The sequence below is a fragment of the Somniosus microcephalus genome, chromosome 5 (assembly GCF_052327205.1).
Source record: "Somniosus microcephalus isolate GS21.2 chromosome 5, FLI_Smic_1.0, whole genome shotgun sequence".
Lineage (NCBI taxonomy): Eukaryota > Metazoa > Chordata > Chondrichthyes > Squaliformes > Somniosidae > Somniosus > Somniosus microcephalus.
In genome coordinates, this window is record NC_140991.1 from 25,429,798 (window position 1) to 25,455,310 (window position 25,513).

At 47.4% G+C, this 25,513-nt stretch overlaps 1 pseudogene; it reads right to left on the reverse strand.

Moving 5' to 3' along the window:
- LOC147116960 (tetratricopeptide repeat protein 21B-like) overlaps positions 1–25,513 on the reverse strand; it is a 106,850-nt pseudogene that overhangs the window by 72,324 nt on the left and 9,013 nt on the right.

Sequence of the window (25,513 nt, forward strand, 5' to 3'; positions counted from 1 at the left end):
TCCCAAGTTAAAATGGAATTGGATACAGGATCAGCGCTAACCGTCATGAATCAACGAGACTACGAGCGGCTATTTTCACACATACCCTTGAGAGAGACATCCATCATCTTGACGACGTATACGGGGCAAAAAGTATACCCCAGAGGAAAAATAAGGGTGCCTGTCGAATACAATGGCAAGAAAATACGGAAATTGTATCTCTACATACTGCCAAATGGTGGACCACCGTTATTGGGACGGGAATGGATCAGGGAGATAAACTTAGATTGGCATTCCATTCATGAAATGACGGTGGACGGTAAAAAAGATGAAGACGTCACTCCTGGACGATTGTCAACAATCTTAGCTTACGCCAAAGAGGTATTTCAACAAGAACTGGGCACGCTTAAATGCGTAACCGCCTCGTTAAAAATAGAAGAGAATGCAGTTCCCAAGTTTTTCAAAGCGAGACCGGTACCATATGCAATTCGCCCAGCCGTCGAGGCAGAGCTGGAGAATCTGGAGAAGGCGGGCGTGTTGTCTAAGGTCGACTGGAGCGAGTGGGCGACACCCATCGTTCCTGTCATGAAGAAAACGTTAAGCAATAAGTCCGGAGAGCCAAGGAAGATTCGCATCTGTGGGGATTTCAAGGTGACGGTGAACCCTGTCCTTCACACAGTACAATATCCTCTTCCAAGGATAGAAGACATCTTCGCCTCACTGTCTGGAGGGAAGCGTTTTACAAAAATTGACCTAGCACAAGCATATTTGCAGATGGAGGTTGAAGAGTCCTCTAGGAAGTATCTCACGATAAACACTCACAAAGGTCTTTACCAGTATCATCGATTGGTATTCGGAGTAGCATCGGCTCCGGCGATATGGCAAAGAGCGATGGAACAAGTCCTGCAAGGGATTCCGGGGACTCAGTGTTACTTGGACGACATCCTTGTAACAGGTGCAGATGACAGTGAACACCTTAACAACCTAGAACAGGTGCTCACTAGACTACGGGAACATGGGCTGCGAGCCAACCGCCCCAAGTGCGAATTTTTTAAGAAACAGATATCGTATTGTGGCCACGTGATTGATGAAGAGGGGTTACATAAGTCCCCTGACAAAATTGAAGCGGTTGTTAGGGCCCCAGCGCCTGAAAATGTGTCGCAACTGAGGTCATTCCTCGGGTTGGTGAATTACTATCATAAGTTTTTGCCGAATTTGTCGACAATTCTGCACCCACTGAACGCCCTGCTACGAATGGGGGTAGCATGGAAATGGAGCGATGATTGTAAACGTGCTTTTCAGAAGAGTAAGGATTTAATCACTTCAAAGGAAGTATTGGCTCACTACAACCCAGCACTGCCAATCAGGCTGGCGTGTGATGCGTCTCCCTACGGCATTGGGGCGGTACTGTCACATAAATTCCTTGATGGTTTGGAGAGGCCGATAGCTTTTGCGTCACGCTCGTTAACTTCTGCCGAGCGTAACTACGCCCAGATTGACAGAGAGGCCCTCAGTCTAGTGTGGGTGGTGAAGAAGTTCAATCACTATCTGCACGGTCAAAAATTTACTCTACTAACCGATCATCAACCTCTTGTCTCCATTTTCAATCCTCAGAAGGGCGTACCGATAATGACAGCACAACGGCTGCAGAGATGGTCCCTTTTCCTAGGGGCACACCAATATGACATCAAGTACAAAGGAACTAAACAGCATGGAAATGCTGATGGATTGTCATGTCTACCGTTGCCGACAGTGGAAGAAGAAGACGTTGCAGTGGATCCAATGGAGTTATTCCACTCGACCATAGTCGAATGTCTCCCTGTGACGAATGCAAACATAGAAAAGGAAACACGGAATGACCCGACACTATCACGGGTCTATGATTTAACGGTGAAGAGATGGCCAGCACATGGCGAACCACTGCTGCCAGCATTCTCGCCGAGAAGAGAACAGCTGTCAGTGTGCAGAGGAACCTTGATGTGTGGATCCAGAGTAGTAATTCCACCTAAGTTGACGGAGAGAGTGCTCAATGAGCTTCATGAGGGTCATCTGGGTGGGGTAAAAATGAAGAGCTTAGCCAGAGCGTTTGTGTGGTGGCCGGGAATCGATAGAGAAATCGAAGAGATGACCAAGAGCTGTGCAGGATGCCAGAAGGTCCAAAACGCCCCACCACAAGCTCCTCTGCATCCATGGGAGTGGCCCTCATCTCCATGGCAAAGGGTGCACATTGATTTTGCTGGTCCCTTCATGGACTCGATGTTTTTAATTGCGGTGGATGCACATTCAAAGTGGCCAGTGGTAATAAAAATGTCCTCAACCACCACGGAAAAAACTATCACAGTTTTACGAACCATATTCGCCAGGAATGGGCTGCCTGAACAGATTTGCTCTGACAATGGACCACAGTTTGTGTCTGAAGAGTTCCGGAGGTTCTTAAAGAACAATGGTGTTAAGCATTACACATCTGCCCCATATCATCCAGCCACTAATGGATTGGCCGAGAGGTTTGTCCAAACATTCAAGAAGGCTATCAAGGCAATGTGTAATGAAGATATACCCCTACAACACAAGGTGGACAACTTCTTGTTTGCCTACCGGAATGCGACACATGCAGTTACCAACCAAACTCCAGCCATGATGTTCTTCAATCGAAGACTACGATGCCGCTTGGATTTGGTTAAGCCAAACGTCCGAAGAGATGTGGAGAACAGGCAGTTTCAGAATATGAATGAAAGGCCGACCAGGAGTTTTAAGATAGGTCAACCAGTTTTGGCCCGGGACTACCGCACTGAGAAATGGCAGCCAGGAACGATTTGTACACGACAAGGACCTCTCATGTATACCGTGGACGTTGGGGAGAGCATTGTAAGACGCCATGCTGACCAGATTCTAGAGTCACTGGAAAACGTCAACTCCACACCACGATACATAGATACATAGATGATAGGAGCAGGAGTAGGCCATTCGGCCCTTCGTGCCTGCTCCGCCATTCGATGAGATCATGGCTGATCCTTTAATTCAGTATCCCGTCCCCGCCTTCTCTCCGTAACCCTTAACCCCTTTTGCCCGTAGAAATATATCTAATTCCCTCTTAAATATATTTAATGAGCTGGCGTACACTGCCCTCTGTGGCAATGAGTTCCACAGGTTCACCACTCTCTGAGTGAAGAAATTCCCCCTCATCTCTGTCCTAAATGGTTTAGCCCTTATCCTTAAATTATGTCCTCTAGTTCTGTTCTCACCCGCCAAGGGAAACATTCCTTCTGCATCCAGTCTGTCTAGACCTGTCAGAATTTTATACACTTCTATGAGGTCCCCTCTCAATCTTCTAAACTCCAGTGTGTACATCCCTAAACTACATAGTCTCTCCTCATAGGTCATTCCCGCCATTCCTGGTATCAGCCTGGTGAATCGCCGCTGCACCCCCTCCATGGCAAGAACATCCTTCCTCAGATGAGGCGACCAAAACTGTACACAGTACTCGAGGTGTGGTCTCACCAGTGCCCTGTACAGCTGCAGCAAGGTATCCCTGTTCCTGTATTCTAACCCTTTTGCTATGAAGGCCAGCATACCGTTTGCCTTCTTGACCGCCTGTTGCACCTGCATGCTCGCCTTCAGTGACTGGTGTACAAGAACACCCAGGTCTCTCTGTACTTCCCCCTCTCCCAATCTATTGCCATTTAAATAATAATTTGCCCTCCCGTTCCTGCACCCAAGGTGGATAACTTCGCACTTGTCCACATTATAGTGCATCTGCCATTTATCCGCCCAATCGCCCAGTCTGTCCAAATCGCTCTGGAGCTTCCTGGTCTCTTCCTCTGAGCCCACCCCCCCTCCTAGTTTAGTGTCGTCTGCAAATTTGGAAATGCTGCATCCGACTCCCTGATCCAGGTCATTAATGTAAATTGTGAACAGCTGGGGGCCCAGGACAGATCCCTGTGGTACCCCACTTGTTACTGCCTGCCATTCAGAAAATGAGCCGTTTATTCCAACTCTCTGTTTTCTATCTGACAGCCAGTTCCCTATCCACGCCAAAACTTTCCCCTTTATCCCATGAGCCTCAATTTTCCATGCTAATCTTTTATGTGGGACCTTATCGAAGGCCTTTTGGAAGTCCAGGTACACCACATCTACTGGCTCTCCCCCATCTATTCTACCAGTTACTCCCTCAAAAAATTCCAATAGATTAGTCAAGCACGATTTACCCTTTGTAAATCCATGTTGACTCTGTCCTATCCTGTCCCCATTTGCTAAGTGCTCCGCTATTTCATCCTTAATGATGGACTCCAGCATTTTGCCCACAACTGATGTAAGGCTTACAGGTCTGTAATTACCTGCTTTTTCCCTACCCCCCTTTTTGAATAGTGGGGTAACGTTAGCTACCCTCCAATCCATCGGCACTGTTCCCGAGTCTAATGAATTCTGAAAAATCATCCTTAGTGCATCCGCTATCTCTAGGGCCACCTCCTTCAGTACCCTAGGATGCATGTTATCAGGCCCTGGGGATTTGTCCACCTTCAATCCCTTTAGCTTCCTTAACACCATATCCTTAGAGATATTGATTTGCGTCAGTTCCTCCTTTGCCAATGTCCCTATTTTTCCCGATATCCCAGGGAGGTTTTTTGTGTCTTCCTTCGTAAAGACTGACCCAAAGTATGCATTTAGTTGATCTGCCATTTCCTTATTTCCCATTATATATTCCCCCGTATCTGACTGCAATGGACCAACTTTGGTTTTCACCAGTCTTTTCCTTTTGATATATTTATAAAAGCTTTTGGAGTTAGTTTTTATATTTTCCGCCAGCTTGTTTTCGTAAGCTATTTTGCCCCTCTTGATCATGCCCTTTGCCCTCCTTTGCTCTATCTTAAACTGTTCCCAATCTTCCGCTCTGGCGCTTTTTTTGGCTATTTTATACGCCCTATCTTTGGATTTTATGCTGTCTCTAATTTCCCCTGTTATCCACGGTTGAGTCACCTTTTTAGATTTCCTTTTATGCCAGATTGGTATAAACAATTTTTGCAATTTTGTCATTCTATCTTTAAATGTTTGCCATTGTTTATCTACCTCCAGTCCTCCCAGGAACGTTGTCCAATCAGACCTACTCAGTTCCCGTCTCATGGCATCATAATTCCCCTTGTTTAAATTCAGGACCTTAGTCTCTGAGTCAATTTCTTCGCTCTCCATTTCGAGTGAGAAATCGATCATGTTATGATCGCTCTGACCCAAGGGTCCCCGTACAACAAGATTACTGATTAGTCCCTTCTCATTGCACAGTACCCAGTCCAATATAGCCTGTTCCCGAGTTGGTTCCTCGACATATTGATCCAGATAACCATCCCTTAAACACTCAAGGAATTCCTCCTCCTCATTATTTTTACTGATTAGGCTAGTCCAATCTATATGTAAGTTAAAGTCACCTATGATGACAGCTGTGCTCTTATTGCACGCTTCTCTAATTTCCCTCGTGATGCCCTCCCTAACCTCTATTTTACTATTTGGAGGCCTATATACCACTCCTATTAATGTTTTTCGCCCCTCGCTATTTCTTAGCTCCACCCATATAGATTCTGTATTAACTGAGTTAATATCCTTCTTTTCAATTGCATTTATCCCCTCTTTTACTAGCAATGCTACCCCTCCTCCCTTTCTTTTTTGTCGATCTGTTACACCTGGTAATGAAATCGACGTTACAATTGCAGCTACCGCAGAACCGGTAATACAGGTAGACTACCCTTTATCCGGACTTCCGAAAACCGAAACCCTCTAAAAACCGAAGGTTTTTTCGTTCAGCGTAACTCGTGCGTACGAACGAAAAAACCTTCGGTTTTTAGAGGGTTCCGATTTCGGAAGTTTGGATAAAGGGTAAGTCGTGCGCACGACCCCCCGCCGACCCCCCCGCGGACCCCGCCGGCCCCGACAACCGCCGACCCTGCGAGCCCCGACAACCGCCGACCCCCCCGCGGACCCCGCCGGCCCCGACAACTGCCGACCCCGCCAGCCCCGACAACCGCCGACCCCCCCGCGGACCCTGCTGGCCCCGACAACCGCCGATTCCCCCCGCCGACCCCCCCGCGGACCCCGCCGGCCCCGACAACCGCCGACCCTGCCAGCCCCGACAACCGCCGACCCCGCCAGCCCCGACAACCGCCGACCCCCCCGCGGACCCCGCCGGCCCCGACCCCCGCCGACCCCGACTGACTTACGCTGAGCGTCAGCGTAAGTCGCGCGCACGACCCCCCGCCGACCCCCCCGCGGACCCCCGCCGACCCCCCCCCGCGGACCCCCGCCGACCCACCTTCCGAAATCCGAAATTCTCCTTTATCCGAAACTCGGCTGGTCCCGAGGTTTTCGGATAAAGGATAGTCTACCTGTATTGGAAGCAGATGAACCAAACAACGACATTGATTCCGACTCAACATTGCCAGAAGAACCTGTTACCCCAAAGAGGTGTTATCCAGACAGAATCAGGAAGCCTCCTCAAAGACTGAACTTATAATTGCTTAAACTTAACCACTGTATCTAGTAACAATAATTGTGATTGTAATTCGTTATCATTTAGTTGTTAAATGAATGTTATGTACTGTTTATCTAAAAGGGGAGGAATTGTTGTGTATGTACCTTTAAGAGAATAACTGGTCTCAGACTGCAGTATCGGCAGTGACCACCCCTGTATAAAAGGCGCTAGAGAGCCTCTGTTGTTTAGGTTCGTTATTGACTTCCACCAGTAAAGATCTGTTTGTTTTCACTCCTGCTAGTCCGTGTCTCAATCATTCACGGACTTAACAATATTCATAAACAGAGGATGAGCGTAAGATGGTTAACTTTCTGAGTGATTAGTGCCGCAAATTATTCACAACACACCCTCCCCAAACAAAGGTTAACTTAGGCAAAATTAATTATTTTTATCTAACTCAGATGGAAGTCTTAGTCAGGCTAAAAGGGCTCAAAAGTTCTCCTGCTGCTCCAGAATATACATATGAAAGGGAATTCCAAATGGCTCCCCCAGCATACAGCTTGTAGAGGTGTCTGCCCATCAACCAAATCCTGCAGGATAAACAATACCTATAACCGCTCTGTTCTCAACAGCGCAACGCCCTTGTCTCAGTACCTATAAAGCTCCTCTACCTCACAACGCCCTTGTCTCAGTAACTATAAAGCTCCTCTACCTCACAACGCCCTTGTCTCAGTAACTATAAAGCTCCTCTACCTCACAACGCCCTTGTCTCAGTACCTATAAAGCTCCTCTACCTCACAACGCCCTTGTCTCAGTACCTATAAAGCTCCTCTACCTCACAATGCCCTTGTCTCAGTACCTATAAAGCTCCTCTACCTCACAACGCCCTTGTCTCAGTAACTATAAAGCTCCTCTACCTCACAACGCCCTTGTCTCAGTAACTATAAAGCTCCTCTACCTCACAATGCCCTTGTCTCAGTAACTATAAAGCTCCTCTACCTCACAACGCCCTTGTCTCAGTACCTATAAAGCTCCTCTACCTCACAACGCCCTTGTCTCAGTACCTATAAAGCTCCTCTACCTCACAATGCCCTTGTCTCAGTACCTATAAAGCTCCTCTACCTCACAACGCCCTTGTCTCAGTAACTATAAAGCTCCTCTACCTCACAACGCCCTTGTCTCAGTAACTATAAAGCTCCTCTACCTCACAATGCCTGATGACTCGGGCCTCACCGTGCCCAAAGAGCTGTTTGAAAATTCACAGCGCCTGCTTTTTAATTGGAGGAGCTTCACCCACAATCTGCGACCGGTGCCGCAACAGGAAAATCAGACTGCACCGCAAATGCGGCGGAACCGATTCATTTGCGCGGCAACCTCTGCCTCAGGCGCTGTGTTAAAGGGACCGTCAGAGATCAGGTCAAGAACTTTGTGCGCTGGCGCAACGGCAGCAGGGACCTGGTGTTGCGGGTCTCTCCCGATATTTCCAGTGCACTGCACCTTTCAGTCAGACGCACCTGGGGGGTAGGGCTAAACCCAAGAAAATCGACCCTAATGTGTTTATTCTGTCCTCAACACATAAACAAGAAACTCTCTGTGGTATTAGACAAAATATTATCTCAGATGAGGTGTCAGCCGTGGCTCAGTGGGGAGCACTATTGCCTCGGAGTCAGAAGGTTGTGGGTTCAAGTCCCACTCCAGAGACTGTATGCACTTCCAGTGCAGTACTGAGGGAGTGCTGCAATGTCGGAGGTGCCAGTTTCCAGATGAGATGTTAAACCGAGGCCCTGTCAGATGGATGTAAAAGATCCCATGGCCACTATTTCGAAGAAGAGCAGGGGAGAGCTCCCTGGTGTCCCGGCCAATATTTATCCCTCAACCATCATCACTAAAAACAGATTATTTGGCCATTATCTCATTGCTGTTTGTGGGATCTGGCTGTGCGCAAACTGGCAGCCGCGATTCCTACATTGCAACAAGTGACTACACTTCAGAAGTATTTGATTGGCTGTAAAGTGGTTTTAGGACGTTCTGAGGTAGTGAAAGCCATTATATAAAATGCACGTTCTTCTTTTCCCTTTTTGTCAATGACAGTAGAAAACACTGAAATTCAATCACTCCTGGATTGTGGTCGTAACCCGACTACATAGTTCTCACCTGGAAGTTGTAGCTGAGGCCCATTTCCAGAGAATGGGAACATTCTTTGAACTTGCACTGGGACAGGTATATTTGAGCCATGAGCAGGTGGCCATCAGCGTAACTGGGGTCCAGCTGGAGATATTGCTGCAACATGGCCTGAGCTGTGCCCAAGTTATCTGTGCGGGATGAAGAACAGGTTACGTGAAATCCGCCCACTACATCCATTTTTTTCCCTCTCATTCCCAAAGCGCAAAACTGTAAGTTTTGCCCAATGCCGGGGCACAGCTCCAGTGATAATTTTCATGGTTGACGTAACTAAACAAGGAAGACGAAACAGGGATTGGGATGAAGTAGGCCGACAGGCTGTCCTTTCACCCATGGGATCTTGGTTTCAATTGCGAAGTCTCCTCTAATGGCCCTATTCTAAATCCAGTTCTTAGTCGGCACAAAAACTGACCCCGATGTGGCACTATTTAGGAACAATAGGAACAGGAGTAGACCATTCAGTTCCTCGAGCCTACTCAGCCATTCAATTAGATCATGGCTGATTTGTACCTCAACTCCCTAGTTCTGTATCCCTCGATACACTTACCTAACAAAAATCCATTGATCTCAGTCTTGGAGGCTCCAATTGATCCCCAGCATCCACAGCCTTTTGGAGGGAGAGAATTCCAGATTTCTACTACCCTTTGTGTGGAAAAAGTGCTTCCCGATTTCCCTCCTAAATGGCCTGGTTCTAATTTGAAGGTTATGCCCCCTTTCTTCTGGATTCCCTCACCAGAGGAAACAGTTTATCTGTCTCTACCCTATGAAATCCTTGGAACATTTTAAACACTTTGATTACCCCTCAATCTTCTATAGTCAAGGGTGATGTAAAAAGACTACTGAGTACTTGGTTTGAGTATAAAACAAGGCTTTAATCAACTGTTTCACAACCATGAGATTCTAGTTACATCACTAGTTCCTGGTTACAGAAACATCCTGAGCAAGCTGGGCCCACGCCCGAGTATTTATACTCCTTGGACGGCGCCACCAGCTGGCCGCCCAGTGTTACTTCATGAGTCATGATAAGATTCATGACAAAGGGAATCTCCTATACTATTTGGCATTCTCACTCAGAGGTGTCACAGGAGGTCTCACTTGGGGAAAAGTGCCCTCATCCTGCCCTTGACAATCATGATGCTGCGTGTGCTTTCAAGACCTCTTGGTGGTCTGGAAGTGACTGCATAGAATAGATGTAGCTTTCAAAGGTGAGTATTTGGCATTATCTTGTCTGAATGCACCTTGCACGAGACATTAGTACGGCAGGTCATTTTCACTCAGTGCACATTTCTCGGGTCTCAGTTCAAAATCTTTGTTGCCTTGTGCAAGTAATAGCGCACAAGCACTATAACACCTTAGTGATCCATTTCTTTGTCCCCTATTATAAAGGAGGCATTGACCCATTTAAAATGCATTTGAAGAGAGATTGGGTCGATTAGGCTTATATTTGCTAGAGTTTAGAAGAATGAGAGGGGATCTCATTGAAACTTATAGAATTCTAACAGGACTAGACAGACTAGATGCAGGGAGGATGTTCCCGATGGCGGGGGAGTCCAGAACCAGGGGTCACAGTCTAAGGATAAGGGGTAGGCCATTTAGGACAGAAATGAGGAGGAATTTCTTCACCCAGAGAGTGGTGAACCTGTGGAATTCTCTACCACACAAGGCAGTTGAGGCCAATTCATTAAATATATTCAAGAAGGAGTTGGATATATTTCTTAAGGCTAAAGGGATCAAGGGATATGGGGAGAAGGCAGGGACAGGGTACTGAATTTGGATGATCAGCCATGATCTCATTAAATGGCAGAGCAGGCTCGAGGGGCCGAATGGCCTACTCCTGCTCCTATCTTCTATATATCTATGTTTACCAAAGTAGTGGATGAAGGAATTGCACATGAATGGACATGCTTAATATTCACACGGAGTAACTCAAGGTCTGTGTACATCCTTTGCTGAACACAGTGGGCCATATCTTGCTGGTGTGTGCGCATCTCGCGCGTGCCCCGCTCGCTAGGCTTTTTCCTGCACCCTTCAGCTCGAATAACTTGCTGTAAGTGCGAGATTCGCAACTTGCGCCGTATCGCTTCTTCCCCTGAACTTTGCTGGCCGATTTGCACGTCAATAACGGCGTGCGGCGTGAGCTCGCCGTTATCTTTCCGGGAAAATCCGGGCCTAATGTTGTTGGAAATTCCATCGGGAAGGATGCACCCTGCTGCAAGTGCCAGGATGTGTCCACCCAAGGCCGCTGCCATTAACCCCACTGGAGCTTGTGGGAACCAACAACCCTTACCCGGTCTGGCCTGCAGGTTTAGTCTAGTTTGTACTACGCAGTTTACTCAACGCCGTCAGGGCCGGTAGGAATGGGCAATACATGTGTTTTTGCCAGTGCAGCCCACAGCCTGAGTACAAATTAATTTAAAAAATGAACAATCTATCCGTAGCCATTACCAAAATCATCTTACCTGACAGGTATCTAATTTTGGCATTATGTACTGAACTTCCTTAACCCCAGGGGCTGCCTTAACCACTGGCTCTAGTATCATGGCAGATTTCCTCAGCAGTGGAGAAAGAGGCTGTCCTTGCAGATGAGACTGAAGGGAGCAATCAGAACACAATTCATAACTAGAGTTAAGGACAGGCAGTGGTTGAAACAGTTGCAGTCCAGATTCTGCCATTGTTCAAAACACAGGACTTAAATGATAAAAACACAGGCCGACTGGATACTGCAACACTTGGGGGACCATGATAGGGCTCCAAGTGTAGTAAGGATAAGTATTGTGGCCGAAATGAGCCTAGTGCACTTCCAGTGTATAGGCTCCCAGCTTATGTGGGAGGGCTGGCTGGCTGGCACCATTGAAATGCACTAGACACATCAGGCACATTGTGCGCTTCAGTGCTACATCGCGTTCTTGACCCCCTCGATTTCTACCACTAGATCCTACCAGCAAATTACCACATAATAAAACATGAAACAAAGGACATTTATATCATTAAGCCCATTCTTTTCACAGACCGTGTATAACCTACTCTATCGTGGATGTAAAGTCTGTGGGTTGTTTAGTTAATTAATACACAGACTACCAGAGTAACTTAAAACAGGACTTTACTATTCGAAGGTCAGGGCGAATCTGCCCAATAAATCCTGACACAGCACTTATATACCGGTGTGGTCACCGTCGGTATTACAGTATACAGAAGCCAACAAAGTAGTGCAACACCTAAAGTAGTTCTCTTAAAGGTGGACGGTTACATACAATAGTTCTCTTAAAGGTAGACGGGTACATACACTACAGTGGACTCTATTCATTTACCAGCTTAAAACATCCACCCACCAGCGGTACCGTGGCTGCAGTCCATACTATCTACAGGATGCACTGCAGCAACTCACCAAGGCTTCTTCGGCAGCACCTCCCAAGCTCACAACCTCCACCACCTAGAAGGACAAGGGCAGCAGGTGCATGGGAACATCGCCACCTCCAAGCTCCCCTCCAAATCACACACCATTCCAACTTGGACGTTTATCACCGTTCCTTCAGAGTGCAGCACTTCAAGCAGGCGGCCCACCACCACCTTCTAAAGGGCAACCAGGCCTGGGCAATAAAATGCTGGTCTTGCCAACGACACCCACGTCCCGAGAATGAATTTTTTTTAAACTTACGGAGGAAAGACTGCAATGCTTCTTCATCCCCCCTCTTCAAAGCTCCATTGATGAAACCCCAGAATATCTATGTATCGGTAACTATTAGGTTATTCATCCTTGACTGGTTGGCTTCCCTGGCATGTTTCTATGGTCCTGACAGTCAGCAACCATCACATCCCACGGAGCATTTGATCATTTTATCTGTATTTATAAACCTGAAATTTAATTCCTAAACTGATATTCATGCAATTCTTTTACTGTGACTCTAATCTGCAGATCCTGTACAGAAAACAAAATGGTTGTGAGTTCAAGCCTCATTCCAGGACGAGAGTACATTAGATAGGCCCGGCATATTCCTCACTCTACCATTACCATCAAGCCGGGAGATCAACCCTGGTTTAAAGAAGAGTGCAGGAGAGCATGCCGGGAACAGCACCAGGCATACCGAAAAATGAGGTGTCAACCTGGTGAGGCTACAACACAGGACTACTTGCATGCCAAACAACGGAAGCAACATGCGATAGACAGAGCTAAGCGATCTCACAACCATCGGATCAAATCAAAGCTCTGCAGTCCTGTCACATCCAGTCGTGAGTGGTGGTGGACAATTAAACAGTTAACAGGAGGAGAAGGCTCCAAAAATATCCCCATCCTCAATGATGGTGGAGCCCAGCACGTCAGTGCAAAAGACAAGGCTGAAGCATTTGCAACTATCTTCAGCCAGAAGTGCCGAGTGGATGATCCATCTCGGCCTCCTCCTGAGGTCCCCAGCATCACAGATGCCAGTCTTCAGCCCATTCAATTCACTCCACGTGATGTCAAGAAATGGCTGAAGACACTGGATACTGCAAAGGCTATGGGCCCTGACAACATTCTGGCAATAGTACTGAAGACTTGTGCTCCAGAACTAGCTGCGCCCCTAGCCAAGCTGTTCCAGTACAGCTACAACACTGGCATCTACCCGGCAATGTGGAAAATTGCCCAAGTATGTCCTGTCTACAAAAAGCAGGACAAATCCGACCCGGCCAATTACCGTCCCATCAGTCTACTCTCAATCATCAGCAAAGTGATGGAAGGTGTCATCGACAGTGCTATCAAGCGGCACTTACTCAGCAATAACCTGCTAACTGACACCCAGTTTGGGTTCCGCCAGGGCCACTCAGCTCCTGACCTCATTACAGCCTTGGTCCAAACATGGACAAAAGAGCTGAACTCAAGAGGTGAGGTGAAAGTGACTGCCCTTGACATCAAGGCAGCATTTGATCGAGTGTGGCATCAAGGAGCCCTAGCAAAACTGAAGTCAATGGGAATCAAGGGGAAAACTCTCCATTGGTTGGAATCATACCTAGCACAAAGGAAGTTGGCTGTGGTTGTTGGAGGTCATTCATCTCAATCACATGACATCACTGCAGGAGTTCCTCAGGGCAGTGTCCTAGGCCCAACCATCTTCAGCTGTTTCATCAATGACCTTCCCTCCATCATAAGGTCAGAAGTGGGGATGTTCGCTGATGATTGCACACTGTTCAGCACCATTCGAGACTCGTCAGATACTGACGCAGTCCGTGTCCATATGCAGCAAGACCTGGACAACATTCAGACTTGGGCTGACAAGTGGCAAGTAACATTCGCACCACACAAGTGCCAGGCAATGACCATCTCCAACAAGCGAGACTCTAACCATCTCCCCTTGACATTCAATGGCATTACCATCGCTGAATCCCCCACTATCAACATCCTGGGGGTTACCATTGATCAGAAACTGAACTGGACCAGCCATATAAACACTGTGGCTACAAGAGCAGGCCAGAGGCTGGGAATTCTGCGGCGAGTGTCTCACCTCCTGACTCCCCAAAGCCTTTCCACCATCTACAAGGCACAAGTCAGGAGTGTGATGGAATACTCTCCACTTGCCTGGATGAGTGCAGCTCCAACAAGACTCAAGAAGCTCGACACCATTCAGGATAAAGCAGCCCGCTTGATTGGCACTCCATCCACCACCTTCAACATTCACTCCTTCCACCACCGGCGCACTGTGGCTGCAGTGTGTACCATCTACAAGATGCACTGCAGCAACTCGCCAAAGCTCCTTCAGCAGCACCTTCCAAACCCGCGACCTCTACCACTTAGAAGGACAAGGGCAGCAGACGCATGGGAACATCACCACCTACAAGTTCCCCTCCAAGCCACACACCATCCTGACTTGGACCTGTATCGCCATTCCTTCACTGTCGCTGGGCCAAAATCCTGGAACTCCCTTCCTAACAGCATTGTGGGTGTACCTACACCATATGGACTGCAGCGGTTCAAGAAGACGGCTCACCACCATCTTCTCAAGAGCAATTAGGGATGGGCACTAAATGCAGGCCTAGCCAGCGACGCCCACATCCCATCAATGAATTTTAAAAAAGGCTGACATTTCGGTGCAGTACTGAAGGAGGTGCATTGTTGGAGGTGCTGTCCTTTGAATGAGATGTTAAGCCAAGACATTTTTTGTTAATTCGTTCGTGGGCGTCACTGGCAAGGCCAGCATTTATTGCCCATCCCTAATTGCCCTTGAGCCACCTTCTTCAGCCGCTGCAGTCCGTGTGGTGAAGGTACTCCCACAGTGCAGTTAGGGAGGGAGTTCCAGGATTTTGACCCAGCGACAATGAAGGATCGGCCGATATACTTCCAAGTCAGGATGGCGTGTGACTTGGAGGGGAACTTGGAGGTGGTGATGTTCCCATGCACCTGCTGCCCTTGTCCTTCTAGGTGGGAAGAGGTCACGGGTTTGGGAGGTGCTGCCAAAGAAGCCTTGGCGAGTTGCTGCAGTGCATCTTGTTGATGGTACACACTGCAGGCACGGTACGCCGGTGGTGGAGGGAGTGAATGTTTAAGGTGGTGGATGGGGTGCCAATCAAAAGGGCTGCTTTGTCCTGGATGGTGTTGAGTTTCTTGAGCGTTGTTGGAGCTGTACTCTGTCTACCTGCTTAAGTGGACGTAAAAGATCCCTTGGCATCATTTGGAAAAAGAGCTGGAAGTTCTATTGGTGTTCGGGTCAACTTTCCTCCCTCAACCAGTGCCACCAAAAATCACATTAACTGGTCATTAATTTGCTGTTTGTGGTCCCTTGCTGTGTGCAAGCTGACTGCTGTGTTTACCTACACCACAACGGTGACTGTACTTTAAAAGCGGTTGTAAAGTGCTTTGGCGCCTGATACGGCACTATGTCATTTGTTTCCTGTGCTCAGTGTCATTTAAGACCTGTTTTAGACCCACATCCATTCCTCTGAGCATTTTAACAACCTTTAACCCCTTTCCCAGTCAATTTTCATTTCTCCAATGACTCTCTCTACATTAACTTAGAGCCCCCCATATTGCTTTACCCTGAAACAACCTCCGATACACCACACGATAGCAAAAATACTATGGATGCTGGAAATCCAAAATAACAACAGAAAACGCTGGAAAAACTCAGCAGGCCAGGGCAGCATCCGTGGAGAGAGAAACAGAGTCAACGTTTCAGGTCGATGACCTTTCATCAGAACTGGAAAAAAAGCAGGTAAGGGAATAGATTTTAAAGCAAGTTTGTGGGGGGCTGGGAAAAGGGGGAGGGAATGAAAGAACAAAAGGGAAGGTCAGTGATAGGATAGAAAGCAGGAGAGATTAAGAGACTGACATGAATCTTGTCATTCATGTGGAAATGACTTATGAAATGATACTGGGCGGCCTGCTGGTGGCCCCGTCCAGGGAGAGTATAAATACTCGGGCATGGGCCCAGCTTGCTCAGGACATTCTTTAACAGGAACTAGTAAAGGACACAACTAGATCTCCAAGTTGAAAAACAGTTGATTAAAGCCTTGTTTAATACTCAGACCGAGTGCCTAGTAGTTTTCTTACGTCAGAGACATTAAGAGATAATGAAGGCCAGAGGAGGTGGTGATGGGACAGGTAAAGGAACAAAGGATGGCTCAAGATGAAATGTGAAAGGCGCTGGCAGAATGATAGGCAGCTGCCATGTGGGAGGTCCGATGCACCACAGTCCTTTTGAAGTTCGGACACCCAGGAATGCACAATAATGGGGAATGTTTCCCACTTTTAAAAAACAAGGCGCCAAGCTCACCATTTAAAAAAAATTTACTTAACAGCACAGAAGAGATTTGCCAGGTACTTGAAAGTTTTCCTGAGCTGAGCCCTGATCAGTTGATTAAAGTACAGGTGAACACAGCACGGTAAATTGTTTACGAGCAAAAATAAAAACAGGGTTTCTTTCAGGATGGGAAACAGGATGTAACACAGGAAAACGAAACAAAAAAAATGATGGTTTTAAGATTAATTCCTGTCTTTACGCCAGTTTTGTAATGCCATCTCTGCCGCTGTTGCCGACAGACAGCCGGGGGGGGGGGTGGTAAACATTTCCCCCAATTGCATAGTGCCCTCACCAAAGATCTATATACAGGAAACTCTTTTTTATCCGGCACCGACGGGACCGGCGTGGTGCTGGTTGATCAAAAAGTCCGGATTACAGAGTGGTATACTTACCAAGGTACGAGAGCCCCGTACATGGCCACAGGTGCAGGAGCCCCGGTTACACGGCACTTGTGCAGGAGCCCCAGTTACACGGCCACAGGTGCAGGAACCCCGGTTACACGGCACTTGTGCAGGAGCCCCGGTTACACGGCCACAGATCCAGGAGTCCCTGTTGCACGGCGACAGGTGCAGGAACCCCGGTTACATGGCCACAGATCCAGGAACCCCGGTTACACGGCCACTAATATATAGTAAAACTTACCTGAACCTAATCCTGAATTTTGCCAGTTAAGAGAGATTTCCGGATATTTAGGGGCCGGTTAAAAGAGAGTTTCCTGCAAGACGTTAGAATAACTTGATCTTGATTTTCAGTATGACTAGAGGCCGTGAATGCAGGGGCCTCATGGTCCTTCTGACCTTTTGGGTTGTAAGCAGGAGGTGCCAGAAAAGTTACCACAGGGATAACTGGCTTGCGTTCATAGTGACGTCGCTTTTTTGATCCTTCGATGTTGGCTCTTCCCTTCATTGTGAAGCAGAATTCACCAAGCGTCGGATTGTTCACCCCCCGACAGGGAACGTGAGCTAGGTTTAGACCGTCGTGAGACAGGGTTAGTTTTTACCCGACTGATGATGTGTTGTTACAATAGGAATCCCGCTCAGTACGAGAGGAACCGCCGGCCATACTCCAGTGACACCCAAGGGGTAAAACTGTTCTTAGCACCCGGAGATTCCGCTAACTGAGAGTTCAAAAGTTCTCTCTTTTTTTTAATTTGCAGTCACTAGAAAGCTTTATTTTATTCTGCGCGCTTTCTGCGAGTATGGATACAGTACAACCAAAACCAAACTGAAGGTCCAGTCAGAATCCACCGGCAAAAAACCCCCCTGCAAACCAAGCATTTAAACGGCCTAGAAATCGCTTTAAAAGAGCTTTTGGACCTCGAGATCGGATTGTACCCGTAAAAAGGAGGCGTGAGGCATGGGGCGCGGACTACCCCCCTGCCAGTTACTCCCAATGAAATATCCGTGCTGCCTGCTAATTACAATGATCCGTGCGCGCAGCCAGTGCCACCCGCGCTAGACACTGGCTGCCTCACTTAAAGATCTATCTGCGGCCCGCAGTCTCTCTGCCCCGCCACGCCATTAACAATCTTCCTGGCAGCGTTTTAAAAAAATGTGACAACGTGCTATCTCACACATTTCTCTGATTGAATTGCATCTGCCAACTATCTGCTCGCTCGGCTAACCTGCCCCGCAATCTTCCCACGCACAGTTCGCTAATTTGGTATCATCAGCAAACTTTGATACCTATCCCTTTTGTGCCTATGCATAGATCATTTAGTTAAATGATTTGAGAGACCAAATGGGTGGGATAGAGTCTATTGTAGAATGGATTGTACACGGTCTAGGGAGAGAAACAAGGTTGAAGAACCAAATGATCTTTCCATTCCACGTTCTTCCTTTTCCGTAACGGCATTTCCTGTTGGACTCTTACCCAAAATACGGAGTTGCACTAACGCTACGGAAAAGTAAAAGGTAACACTGCCTGCTCACCATGAATTATTAACGATTTCTAGTGACTGTCTCACCTGAGCCGGACAGAGGGACAAAAGTTTCTCCACAATGTTAAGCAGGAATTCAGGGTCGAGCTTCTCAAAGTATTCCACACTAAGAGGAAGGCCTTCTAATGAAGTGAAGTGAATGTCTACGGCCTGGTTCAGGAACTTGATGATCACGTTTGGCCGTTTGCCCTTATCTGCGGCTAACACCGCTTGAAGGTAAGCCAGCTCCTTTAAAAGAATACAGTCTTTTATTTATGAGCTACACAATGAGGCCCTTGAAATCCACAGGCCATTCTGGCACACCACCCGCTCCCACCCCGCCCCCCACGCAGGGGCCCAAATACACTGGGTCCCAGCCTCGATGATGAGTTGCCAGATGGGGCTTATTTGGTGGTTGGGGTGGAGGGGTGGAGGCAGAATCTCTGTCCTCCACAAACACGGCCGCTTGCATCAATCTGGGTTACGCCGGACGGCTGGCAAGCCAGACTGAACGAGGCACAGCCGCCTGGACAACCCCTGAGGAAAGCAGCCATCCGAGGGGAAAGTTGGGCCCGTTGGGAAAAATTGTGTTGGGCCGGAGCTGCCAACTGAAGAGTGAGCAGTTTCCCAGGGCCGCGTTACTCTGCACCTGGCTTTGCGGGGGGGGGGGGGGGCACCGGATCCATAGTGGTGCGGGTGCACGGCCATATTCAAATTGAGGAACCTTTCCCCGACCTCGGTGAGGGCAGGAGCAGATGCTCCCAGAGGGCCCACCCCAGCACTGGCATGGGGGAGTGGGGGAGGGGAAGAAGGCCTGTGGATTTTTGGACCCTAAATATCATTGGCCCGGATTTTGCGGTCAGCAGTGAAGGAACCACGCCCGCCATTCACCTCGCTGACAGCTGCCCACAAAATTTTCACTAGCTTTAGAGCACAGACTTGCTCTAATCCGGCATCTGATCCAGCACGGCACCCTCTACATTGCCTCTGTGGCCTCTGTGAGAAACAGCGAGGCTCTTCAACCAATCAGATTGAGGAATTCTCACTGAGACACGCAGGGCTAGAATTTCGGGGAGCCGTCAGGTGGGGTTTCAGGCGTGTGGGGGGGGGGGGAAGTCCTGAATTCGGGGGTCCTGACACCATCCCGCCCAAAACCCCGCCCCACGTAAGTTTCAGGGGCGGCGGGTACCCACCCCGCACTGGGATCCGCCGAAACACAGGCGGGAAGAGATTAGTGCCAATTAACTGCCTGTTAACAGGTAGTTAACAGGCAGTTTTTAGCCTAATCCCTATTTTGAGGGGTGTCGTGTGGGTTTCCCGACGGTTCCAAACCACGCCAGGTTGGAGCGGCGGGCCGACGGGTTGAAGGAGTTGGAGGGGTCGCGATGTCAGCGCTCAGGTGAGTGATGGGTGCATGAGTGCAAAGGTAAGTGTGTTTGGTGTGTCTAAAGTGTGTAAAGAACTTTAACTTACCTGTACTTACCTTTACAGCCTTTCTTCCTGTAGCTGTCGGGAGCCCATCAGTCAGCCGGAACTTAAAGCTGAACGGCTGAGATCTGTCAAAAGTGACAGCCTTCAGCTTTGAATACCGGTGACAGTTCTAACTGAGTCTGTGCAGAATGACTCATGTTAGAAATCAGAGTGTAAGTGTTTGACAGCTTCAAACAGCTGTAAAACACTGATATTTCATCTGCCAAGATCTCTTGACAGATGAAATTGCAGTCTGTGACGTCACCTGTTGCCAGGTGGCCCTTAATTGGCCTGCTGAGCCCGCTGGGTGGGCTCAACAAGATCAATCAAGGGAAAATCGAGTGTATTGGCCGGACGTCGAAGTAGGCGGGTCAAAAACCCGAAAGGGAAAGTCCCGCCTTTTTCCCCACAGGTTCACCAAAATCTACCCCGCAGAGTCTAAACCAGGAAATATAAAGGAGAAAATATAAATTAGATTTAAATGATGTACAGAAAATGAAATAATGATTTGGAAATACAGATGGGATTACGGGAGAGAGATAAAAGAGACAGACAAAATTTAATTTAAATAAAATCTCCAACACTAATCTTCTGAGGGAATGAGGCTCCACACTTGTAAAATTAAATTTTCAGGGCCAGAGAGGTTGTTCAGCAGTATTATCACTTATCACGCCGTTAAAAACTCACTTACTCCTGAATGCACCAGCCCTAACTTTTTCAGCCATCTTTAGTGCAGAACTAATGGGCAAATACCCCAAGTTCAAGTTGTTGCATTCATTTCAGTGCCAAGTCTATCAGTGAGGACTGCAACAGCACACCCTATGAAGGAGCTGGGTATCTCTGACAGTAAATTCCAGATTTGCATTTTTAACTGCGCATGTGCGGATACCAGAAGTTGCTGTGCGATTTACCTCGTTATAATAGTGAGTGCTGTTAACCTCGCCATTATTCTTATCGCAAAAATCCGGCCCAATATAATGCTCACATCTCAAATAAAAAAACAATTTGGGCATTTCAGAGTTATCCATGTAAAAAACTCTTTATCTAAATATATATACTGATATATTTAGGCTCTTTTCTGTTTTTTCATTAATTCTTTGTGACATATGTGAATTCAAAAATTATCTTATCATAAAGAACATGCTGGTGGAGATTTCCTCTGACCTGTATCGTTTGAAAAATCCTAAATGAGTTCTTTTACAATGCCATTACATGTAGCATGCAGAGGATTTTTTTTTTTACCCTGTGACGTTTGTTGAGGATTGGCCTTAAGACAATTCTGTCAGCAAGAATCCCAAACAAAACTAGGCAAAAAATGTGAAGTTATCCACTTTGGTAGGAAAAATAGAAAAGCAGAGTATTTTTTGAAATGGTGAGAGATTGGGAAATGTTGGTATTCAGAGGGACCTGGGTGTCCTTGTACACGAATCACTGAAAGTTAACATGCAGGTACAGCAAGCAATTAGGAAAGCAAATGGTATGTTGGCCTTTATTAAAAGAGGATTTGAGTATAAGAATAAAGATGTCTTACTGCAATTATATAGGGCCCTGGTGAGACCACACCTGGAGTATTGTGGACAGTTTTGGTCTCCTTACCTAAGGAAGGATATACTTGCCATAGAGGGAGCGCAACAAAGGTTCACAAGACTGGTTCCTGGGATGGGGGGATTGTCCTATGAGGACAGATTGAGTTTAGAAGAATGAGAGGTGATCTCAATGAAACATACAAAATTCTTACAGGGCTTGACAGGGTAGATGCAGGGTGGATGTTCCCCCTGGCTGGGGAGTCTAGAACCAGGGGCCACAGTCTCAGAATAAGGGGTCGGCCATTTAGGACTGAGATGAGGAGAAATTTCTTTACTCAGAGGGCGGTGAATCTTTGGAATTCTCTACCCCAGAGGGCTGTGGAGGCTCAGTCGTTGAGTATATTCAAGATAGAGATTGATAGATTTTTGGATATTAAGGGAATCAAGGGATATGGGGCTAGTGCAGGAAAGTGGAGATGAGGTAGAAGATCAGCCATGATCTTATTGAATGGCGGAGCAGGCTCGAGGGGCCAAATGGTCGACTCCTGCTCCTATTTCTTATGTTCTTATGTAAATTGGGTGATGCGATAGTCGCGCTTTCAATCTGACCTCTCATCTGATTAGTGTGCCGCTTACCTGAATACCAGTGGTAGCTCCCTATTATCTGTGCCTGGTGATGAGGAAGATACAAACCGGTGGTGATTCAGGCTGGATTAGCCCCTGCACAGATATTGCTTAAAGGGGCAAAGCAGGATATACTGCTGAGACACTGTGCTCAGTTCTGAATTCAGTTCAGCTCTGCGCCACCCCCCCACCCTAACTCTTCCATTGAGCCTCAGCCTTAACTTGCAAAGTGAGCTACGTGGTGGCTTGGCACTTCAGATTATCACCTGGAATATGTGTTACCTTGGCGGGGGGAAAGGCACATAGATTTTGTGGTCTTCGTAGCAATCTCCTACTGTCTGAACTGCGGAGTTGTGGAAGAATTAAGTCGTAGGCCCAAACGCTCGTTTGTGCACTAAAGACTCTTTCGACTGGAAAAAAAGCGCTTTTCCATCTTTCAAGTGGGCAGCCTGCCACTCGATTTAGCATCTTAATTCACTGACAAGCAAGGGGCAGATGGTACAGTGGCGTTCCCCATTGGAGGACGAATGTCTGGCCTCACTGATTGAGCGAGCAGAAGCAAGATACTTCTTAACCGGCAGACAAGAAAAATTGGAGAGTGGGTTGTTATTAGGAGCGCTCTTATTGGATCGTTTAAGAGCGGTTTGGATGGAGTCCGCAGAGCAGGTCCCTTGCTTGTTCTCCCGGGTGCGACAGGTGTGCGGTTCAGGCAGAAAAAAAAATACAGGGGGAAATTTAGAGCATCGCAGACCCAAACAGAGGCTGGGTAACCGCGGGAACTTCAGGTTAGACATTAACATTTCAACCCCACAGCTGCAGCTTCGGTTCAATCAGAAATAAGATGGCTTCAACTGGGAGATCAAGCACAGCTAAGGAAGGTGTATAATTGGCGAATTAAAAAGTTCAAAGAGGATTTAAAATTTTACAAGATGGTAGGAGCACTGATTAGCACAGCACGTTGGTACAAGTATTTTTTTTCATCCTCTGCCAGTTGGGTTGGAATCCAACTCACGTGGGTTGGATGAATGCTTCTCCGCTGGCAGTAAAGGGTCCTACTTGGAATTAGTTTTATTTTTAATGGCCCAGAAATTCGGGTCTCCACGGGTGAGTACGCACGGGGTACTCACCTGTAGGCCCAATGGAAGTGCCGGTTTCCTGCATGCACTGCGCATGCGCGGGAAATCGGCACTTCCGATCCTCTGAACGAAGGGGTTCAGAGGTCGAACGCGTGCGCGGGAGAGGCTGCGCGTGCGCATCGAACTTAGGTTTTTTTTGCAGGTTTTCCCGGGAGGGTAAGTTTCCAGAAGTTAGACATGTAGAAAGCAGGCGTAAGGCCTGCTTTTTACAAGGTAAGTGGTGAATTAATTAAAATTAAAACATTTTTTCCACAGGTTTGTTATTTTTAAATACTTTAAAGCAAGGTAAGTTTATTTTTAGCCCCGTTAGAAAATAAAATTATTTTTATCAAAAATTTAAATTATTGGTTAAAATAGTTATTTCATGTAATTTATAGTTTAATTAAAAAATGTGATGTTTTTTAAAAATTTATTTGAAGATTTAGTGCTGTTTTGGGGCGGTAGTACTTATAAGTCTTGACAGCTCTTCCTGTCAATCTTATGAATGAAGCATTCCCTGCTCCGATTGGCTCCCATGGCCCACGTGATCCCAGGGGACGCATCGAACTAACTGTGCCCCTGGGATACGCAAGCACTGTGCGCCGGCAGCTGGACCAGGCCCAGGATCGGAATTCCACGCGGGCCCTACAGCTCAACGGCCGGCGCGCAAGGTAAGTGCAGGTCGGGGGCTTGCACCCACGGGAAGCCCCCGACCCGAATTTCTGGGCCAATGTGTTCTTGGGGCGTCGGTGACGCTGGCAAGGCAGCATTTATTGCCCATCCTTAGGTGCAATACAAGTAGTGTCGGACTGGAGTCGCATGTAGCCAACACCAGGGGATGGGTGGCCAATTCCCCTTCCCCAAAGGGTACTAGAGAAAACGTTTTTTTTGTAAACAACAATCCAGCAGCTGTCATTATTCTTTTCTTTTCATGGTGGTGGCGTGCAAGTTTTGCCATGATGAGATTGTGAACTTACGACCTCTGGGTTGCTACCGCACTACCAATCCCTCCGTTATGGAGTCTTAACACCATTTCCCAGTTGGCTTCTACCTACAGGACAACAATGGCATGAGTTAACAGAGCAGGACAGCAAAGATGGCCGGCGTGAGACATAAAAATGTCCCCACTGGTGCTGTAGAAAACACTCTCCTGAGGCTGAGCCAGAGCACATTGTTAAGGCAGAGTAGGAAGAGGTGGACGATGAATAGGTGGAGCTTTATTCGGTCGATGGATGTGTTTTACTTGACTTGGGAGTGTGTGACGCTGAGGCCAGATGCCTGAAATGGCAACGAATTCTATTCCCCTTTGCTGACATCCCTCACCTTCAATAAAGTCAAATTTCACAATTTAGAAGAAAAAAAATGTGATTACGTGGGCTATCATTTTTAGAAGGATGCCTGAAGATTAAGTTATCATAGGACCTTATCATGGAGTATTCCTATAATAGGGCAAAAACTATTCCTTACCCCAGGTGTTCCAATGAATACTTGCACTTCTTTGAGGAACTCCAGTTGTTTTTCTGCATCTTCTAACTGCCCGAGCAAGATCTCGGCTCGAATCCTTCCTAAACACAACAGACTGTTTCCATATCACCCAGATACACCACTTTTCAGTGGGGTACCGAAGGCGTAAAGAAATAGTCTTCTGCCCATCGGTGTCGTCATTGTAATAAAAAAAAATGAAATTCTACTGATTCCGTTTTTTTTTTAACAACAGCAGGTTTTGATCCGACTGAACTCTGACCCATCAAAACCTTGTACCGTGCTTTCTGCCTAATGTCTGTATTTGTCAAATGGAAATGTGTTGCAGTCCAGACTTATTACACAGTCTCCTACGCTAACACTTCTTTTCTACAACACAAGGTCGCTGAAGGTAAGCATGCAGGTGCAGCAGGCGGTTAAGAAGGCAAATGGCATGTTGGCCTTCGTAGCGAGAGGGTTTGAGTACAGGAACAAGGATGTCTTGTTGCAGTTATACAGGGCCTTGGTGAGACCACATCTTGAGTATTGTGTGCAGTTTTGGTCGCCTTATCTGAGGAAGGATGTTCTTGCCATGGAGGGAGTGCAGCGAAGATTCACCAGGCTGATACCTGGGATGGCAGGAATGACGTATGAGGAGAGATTGGGTCGATTGGACTTGTACTCGCTGGAGTTTAGAAGAATGAGAGGGGATCTCATTGAAACTTATAGAATTCTGACAGGACTGGACAGACTAGATGAAGGAAGGATGTTCCCGATGGTCGGGGAGTCCAGAACCAGGGGTCACAGTCTAAGGATAAGGGGTAAGCCATTTAGGACAGAAATGAGGAGGAATTTCTTCACCCAGAGAGTGGTGAACCTGTGGAATTCTCTACCACAGAAGGCAGTTGAGGCCAATACATTAAATATATTCAAGAAGGAGTTGGATATATTTCTTAAGGCTAAAGGGATCAAGGGATATGGGGAGAAAGCAGGGACCGGGTACTGAATTTGGATGATCA